We start from the raw sequence: 6,869 nt of genomic DNA on the forward strand, positions 1-6,869 counted from the left end.
CATTGATCCTGCTTGGTTATATTAATAACATTCTGTTGTGGCAATTAGTGTCTATGTGAAGTGTTGTGTGAGGTTTTGCCCGCTGCTCACTACCTTTTCTCTGTTTCTTTAAGCCTATACTGTTTATTTCCCTTCTATACTGTTTATTTTCCCTTCTCACTCACTCTCTCTAGCCCCCACCCTCTCGTTCCTTACCCTTAGTGGCCACACCTGTTCGATATTCTATTATCTCTCGCACCTGTGGTGGCAGGCTAATTAGTCCCCCTGTGGGCTTTAAATACCAGGGCGCTTCCCCTCGTTTTGGCGTGGGGTCGTGTTGTAAACTTGCCGAGTCATATTCTCTAAACATCTAGACTCTTTCGGGAGATCCTCTGTCTGCCTATGCTGTTCCATTCTCCGGCGTCGAGATGTTTGCTCCAGCCTTCGCCAGCTGTCGCCGTTGCCTGTGGGGGAGACTGGTCTGCGCTCCCTGTACTTCCACGGGAGGCACCCCAGCGTTCCACTGCAGACCCCCGCGCAGCTGTTCGTCCTGACGCACATCCAGACCAGCGCAGACGCTCTCCAGTCCTCAGCGCGCAACGCGCATCTTCCAAGGACGCTCGAGCTTGGCACGCTCTCCAGACCAGCGCGCAACGCGCATCTTCCAAGAACCCTCGAGCTTGGCACGCTCTCCAGACCAGCGCGCAACGCGCATCTTCCAAGGACGCTCGAGCTTGGCTCGCTCTCCAGACCAGCGCGCAACGCGCATCTTCCAAGGACGCTCGAGCTTGGCACGCTCTCCAGACCAGCGCGCAACGCGCATCTTCCAAGAACCCTCGAGCTTGGCACGCTCTCCAGACCAGCGCGCAACGCGCATCTTCTAGACCTTCGTGCTTGGCACACTCCTCCTCGCAGACGCACCCCGACGCGTCTCTCGGTTCCGGTGCGCACTCAAGCAGTGGCGCACCACTCTGTTCCCCGGCTCCGACAGTCGGCTACCCGGTGACGACACCTTCGCCACCGCCGCCTGTTCCAGCACCACTCTGTCCTCGGCTCGGACTGCCGGCTCCCCGGTGGCGATACCCTCGCCACCGCCATCGCCACCGCCGCCTGTTCCAGCACCACTCTGTCCTCGGCTCGGACAGCCGGCGCCCCGGTGGCGACGCTCCCGCCCCGCTGCCTGTTCCTGCACCACTCTGTCCTCGGCTCGGACAGCCGGCACCCCGCAGCTGCTGTCCCTGTACCTTTACGCATACGCCTGGAGCGGCCCAGATGATTTCCACCAGTCCTCCCCAGTTCCTCCCTGTTCCCCAGCCCGCCTCTGCGGGCCTCAGTCCCCTCTGTCTCTAGTTCTCCCCTTCTAGTTCCACCTAGTTCCTGGTCCCAAGTTCTCCCCTTCTAGTTCCACCTAGTTCCTAGTCCCTAGTCCTCTATCCCTAGTTCTCCTAGTCCCTTGTCCTCTATCCCTTGTTCTCCTAGTCCCTAGTCCTCTATCCCTAGTTCTCCTAGTCCCTAGTCCTCTATCCCTAGTTCTCCTAGTCCCTAGTCCTCTATCCCTAGTTCTCCTAGTCCCTAGTCCTCTATCCCTAGTTCTCCTAGTCCCTAGTCCTCTATCCCTAGCTCTCCTAGTCCCTAGTCCTCTCTCCCTAGTTCTCCTTGTCCCTGGTTTACCTAGTCTCTAGTTCCTCTGTCCCAAGGCGTTCCCTTAACCTTCCCTTAGGCGTTCCCTTACCTTCCCATAGTGTTCCCTTTTCCTGCCCGCCTCTTAAAGGCACCTTTCCTTCCCCTCATATTATATTCCTGTATTTGTGATTCTCCCTTAAAGGGACAGTGCCCTTTTCCCTGTTTTTCCCTGTTGTTCAATAAATATCTGTTTCTTGGCAAACCATCATACCTGTCTTGTGTTGTGCGATTGGGGTCGGTTACAAACCATAACAGTACGACCCCACCAAGTCTACGACCCCAGCCAGCACAGACTGTGTATGTTGAGTTTGCCTTTTTTTTTCTTGTCCCCTCTAGCTCCCCTGTTAGCCCTGTTAGCTTCCCTGTTAGCCCAGTTTAGCTTCCTTGTTAGTCCTGTTTAGCTCCCTTGTTAGCCTGTTACTCCCCTGTTTAGCCCAGTTTAGCTTCCCTGTTTAGCTTGTTAGTCTCCCCGGTTAGCTCCCCTGTTTGCTTCCCGTTTTGCCCTGTTTGACCCCCCTGTAGCTAGCCATGCCCTGGCAGCTAACCCAGTTTCCCTCTGCATGGCCCCGGTCTGCTAGCTTGGCCCCGGCTGTTAGCACAGCCTCTATGTTAATGCAGCCTTGCAGCTGGCATAGGCCCTGTAGCTAGCCAGGCCCAAGCAGCTAACCCGGTCCCTCTGCATGGCCTCCACTTTTTTGTGTAGTTTCTCCCACTGCTAGGACTGCCCTTCAGCTAGCAAGGTCAGTATTCCCACAGCTAGGACTGTCCTTCCAGCTAGCTTGTTCTCTCATGCTGGTCCAGCCCTGTCTGCCAGCCTAGCTCCGGCAGCTAGCGCAGCCTCTATGTAGATGTAGCAGTACAGCTAGCATAGGCCCTGTAGCTATCAGTGCCTTGGCAGCTACCCTTTCCCTCTGCTAGCCTAGCTCGGCAGCTTGCGCAGCCTCTTTGTTGATGTAGCAGTACAGCTAGCATAGGCCCTGTAGCTATCAGTGCCCTGGCAGCAACCTTCCCTCTGCTAGCCCTTTCCCGGTGCTACCATGGTTACCCCTTTGCTACCCTGCTTGCCCCTCAGTTCCTCTAGACCAGTTGCTCTAGACCAGTTCTCTAGACCCAGTTCCTCTAGACCAGTTCCTCTAGACCAGTTCTCTAGACCAGTTCTCTAAACCAGTTCTCTAAACCAGTTCTCTAGACCAGTTCTCTAGCCCAGTTCTCTAGACCAGTTCTCTAGACCAGTTCTCTAGACCAGTTCCTCTAGACTTGTTCTCTAGACCCAGTTCCTCTAGACCAGTTCCTCTAGACCAGTTCCCCCAGTTACCCCTCGGCGACCCTGTTTCTTTTGCTAGCCCCACTCTTGTGGTGGCTTCCCCTGCTGGCTTGGCCAGTACCTCTTGTTTTGCCCCCTGCCACTCTGTCTGTATTTGTTTTGGGTCGCCGGGTGGCTCCCGTTGGAGGGGGGGATACTGTGAGGTTTTGCCCGCTGCTCACTACCTTTTCTCTGTTTCTTTAAGCCTATACTGTTTATTTCCCTTCTATACTGTTTATTTTCCCTTCTCACTCACTCTCTCTAGCCCCCACCCTCTCGTTCCTTACCCTTAGTGGCCACACCTGTTCGATATTCTATTATCTCTCGCACCTGTGGTGGCAGGCTAATTAGTCCCCCTGTGGGCTTTAAATACCAGGGCGCTTCCCCTCGTTTTGGCGTGGGGTCGTGTTGTAAACTTGCCGAGTCATATTCTCTAAACATCTAGACTCTTTCGGGAGATCCTCTGTCTGCCTATGCTGTTCCATTCTCCGGCGTCGAGATGTTTGCTCCAGCCTTCGCCAGCTGTCGCCGTTGCCTGTGGGGGAGACTGGTCTGCGCTCCCTGTACTTCCACGGGAGGCACCCCAGCGTTCCACTGCAGACCCCCGCGCAGCTGTTCGTCCTGACGCACATCCAGACCAGCGCAGACGCTCTCCAGTCCTCAGCGCGCAACGCGCATCTTCCAAGGACGCTCGAGCTTGGCACGCTCTCCAGACCAGCGCGCAACGCGCATCTTCCAAGAACCCTCGAGCTTGGCACGCTCTCCAGACCAGCGCGCAACGCGCATCTTCCAAGGACGCTCGAGCTTGGCTCGCTCTCCAGACCAGCGCGCAACGCGCATCTTCCAAGGACGCTCGAGCTTGGCACGCTCTCCAGACCAGCGCGCAACGCGCATCTTCCAAGAACCCTCGAGCTTGGCACGCTCTCCAGACCAGCGCGCAACGCGCATCTTCTAGACCTTCGTGCTTGGCACACTCCTCCTCGCAGACGCACCCCGACGCGTCTCTCGGTTCCGGTGCGCACTCAAGCAGTGGCGCACCACTCTGTTCCCCGGCTCCGACAGTCGGCTACCCGGTGACGACACCTTCGCCACCGCCGCCTGTTCCAGCACCACTCTGTCCTCGGCTCGGACTGCCGGCTCCCCGGTGGCGATACCCTCGCCACCGCCATCGCCACCGCCGCCTGTTCCAGCACCACTCTGTCCTCGGCTCGGACAGCCGGCGCCCCGGTGGCGACGCTCCCGCCCCGCTGCCTGTTCCTGCACCACTCTGTCCTCGGCTCGGACAGCCGGCACCCCGCAGCTGCTGTCCCTGTACCTTTACGCATACGCCTGGAGCGGCCCAGATGATTTCCACCAGTCCTCCCCAGTTCCTCCCTGTTCCCCAGCCCGCCTCCGCGGGCCTCAGTCCCCTCTGTCTCTAGTTCTCCCCTTCTAGTTCCACCTAGTTCCTGGTCCCAAGTTCTCCCCTTCTAGTTCCACCTAGTTCCTAGTCCCTAGTCCTCTATCCCTAGTTCTCCTAGTCCCTTGTCCTCTATCCCTTGTTCTCCTAGTCCCTAGTCCTCTATCCCTAGTTCTCCTAGTCCCTAGTCCTCTATCCCTAGTTCTCCTAGTCCCTAGTCCTCTATCCCTAGTTCTCCTAGTCCCTAGTCCTCTATCCCTAGTTCTCCTAGTCCCTAGTCCTCTATCCCTAGCTCTCCTAGTCCCTAGTCCTCTCTCCCTAGTTCTCCTTGTCCCTGGTTTACCTAGTCTCTAGTTCCTCTGTCCCAAGGCGTTCCCTTAACCTTCCCTTAGGCGTTCCCTTACCTTCCCATAGTGTTCCCTTTTCCTGCCCGCCTCTTAAAGGCACCTTTCCTTCCCCTCATATTATATTCCTGTATTTGTGATTCTCCCTTAAAGGGACAGTGCCCTTTTCCCTGTTTTTCCCTGTTGTTCAATAAATATCTGTTTCTTGGCAAACCATCATACCTGTCTTGTGTTGTGCGATTGGGGTCGGTTACAAACCATAACATGTTGTCTGTTTAGGTTTTCTCTGTGTTGGCATTCTGATTCTGTGTTTTGTATTAGCCTAGTCCTTGTTCCAGTATTGTTGATTATTGTATTAGTTCTAGTGCCTTCTTCCCCCAGCTGTTTTCCATTATTAATCAGTGTTAATTAGTGTCAGTATTTATTGCTTATGGTTTGTTTGGATTGTTGTGGCGTCATTGTCCCTGCGTTGTTCCCGTATCGTGCCTGTGTGCCTATGTCCTGTCAAGTGAGTTTGTTGTCCTGTCAAGTGAGATTGTTGTCCTGTCAAGTGAGTTTGTTATGTTAGCAATGTTTGGTGCTCTTTGTTTTTCGTTATCAGTCCGTGTTTGTCCCAGAGCCAGCCCGGCTATGCATTCCTTTTGTTTTGTAGTTTGGTTGTGAGTTAGTAAATATTCCTTCTCTAAGCATCACCCTTCGTCTCTGCCTCCGTTCCTTTTTCCTTGTCTGCATACTGTGTTCTCACCTTCATCATAACCCCCAATCGTTACAGTATGGTATGGTTGGGATTGTGTCTCCGTTTAGCTATGTTCAGCCTGGCTGGGGCTAGCCATGCTCTAGCTATAGCATGGTATGGTATGGTTGGGTTTGTGTCTCCATTAGCTATGTTCAGCCTGGCTAAGGCTGGCCATGGTCTAACATGGTACGGTATGGTATGGTTGGGTTTGAGTCTCCATTGTGTTTCTTGTAAACTCTCCAGCTGCTCAGGAAGAATCTGCCGGTTCTGGTTGTTGAGGCGATGTGAGCAGAGACGTCCAGGTGGTCATAGAATAGAATAGAATAGAATAGAATAGAATAGAAATACTTTAATTATCAAGAGGGAAATTTGACACTACCTAAGAATAAGAATAGAATAAAATATACAGTAAAACTATACTGAGGTCTACAGTAGGTGTAATATTGCACAGTGCTGTTTAAAAAGTAAAAGTACAGGAAGATGGTAACTGTCACTCTGTGCTCAGTGATGCAGTGAGGCACAGTGATGCATCGTAAAGTCTGATGGCTGTCGGAATGAAGGACTTCCTGTGCCGTTCAGTGCTACATTTAGGGAGTGTGAGCCTAGCACTGAACATGCTCCTCCTGTCAGCCAGGTCTGTGTATAGTGTAGGGTGACCAAACGTCCTCTTTTGCGCAGACATGTCCTCTTTTAACACCCCGTCCGGCCCGTCCGGGGGGGGTTATAAATTCATGAAAATGTCCGGGTTTCACGGACCGTTTGCATGTACTTAAATTGACTGGCGCATTGCACAGAATACTACAGTACTCTGTTGCGTGTGTGACGTAATCCCTGAGAATCTTTGTGGGCGGCTCTACAACTACGCTCACAGTCACACACAAACAGAGGAAGGGGACAGAGCGGCAGCCAAAGCGCAAATGTACTTTTACAGATGAACTGTAGAAAAAATTCCAAATGTACCGACCCGTCGGAACAAATGGGAGGCGGAGTGCACCGTGTGCAAAAGCTTGCACATACACGTGTGTGTCCAATAAAGGTGCAGGTGATCTTAAAGCGCACATGGACATGTGCAAGTTGAGAGTTTGTCTGCAAAGTTGACAGACTTCTTTGTTAAACCCGGGAAAACAGAGGGTGCGTTTGCATTTCATACTGTGAAACATCACAATCTATGGATTGCTCAAGTGCCTTGCTAAAAAAGGCATTTCCAGACTCTGACACTGCCAAAAAGTTCAGTAGTGCGAGCACTAAATCCGAAGCCAATGTGTTATAGCGCCCCACTCGATTGATGTCGCACATGAAGCACTCAAATCAAATCCAGTACTGTGGTGTTTCTACAGACAGGACATAGGAGTAACCACGGAGCAGTGAAAATATTCCCAATCATAATACAGTACTTTGACTGGAAGAGGGGTGGCATGCAAACAA

The sequence above is a fragment of the Notolepis coatsorum genome, assembly GCF_963971535.1.
Source record: "Notolepis coatsorum genome assembly, chromosome: 6".
NCBI lineage: Eukaryota > Metazoa > Chordata > Actinopteri > Aulopiformes > Paralepididae > Notolepis > Notolepis coatsorum.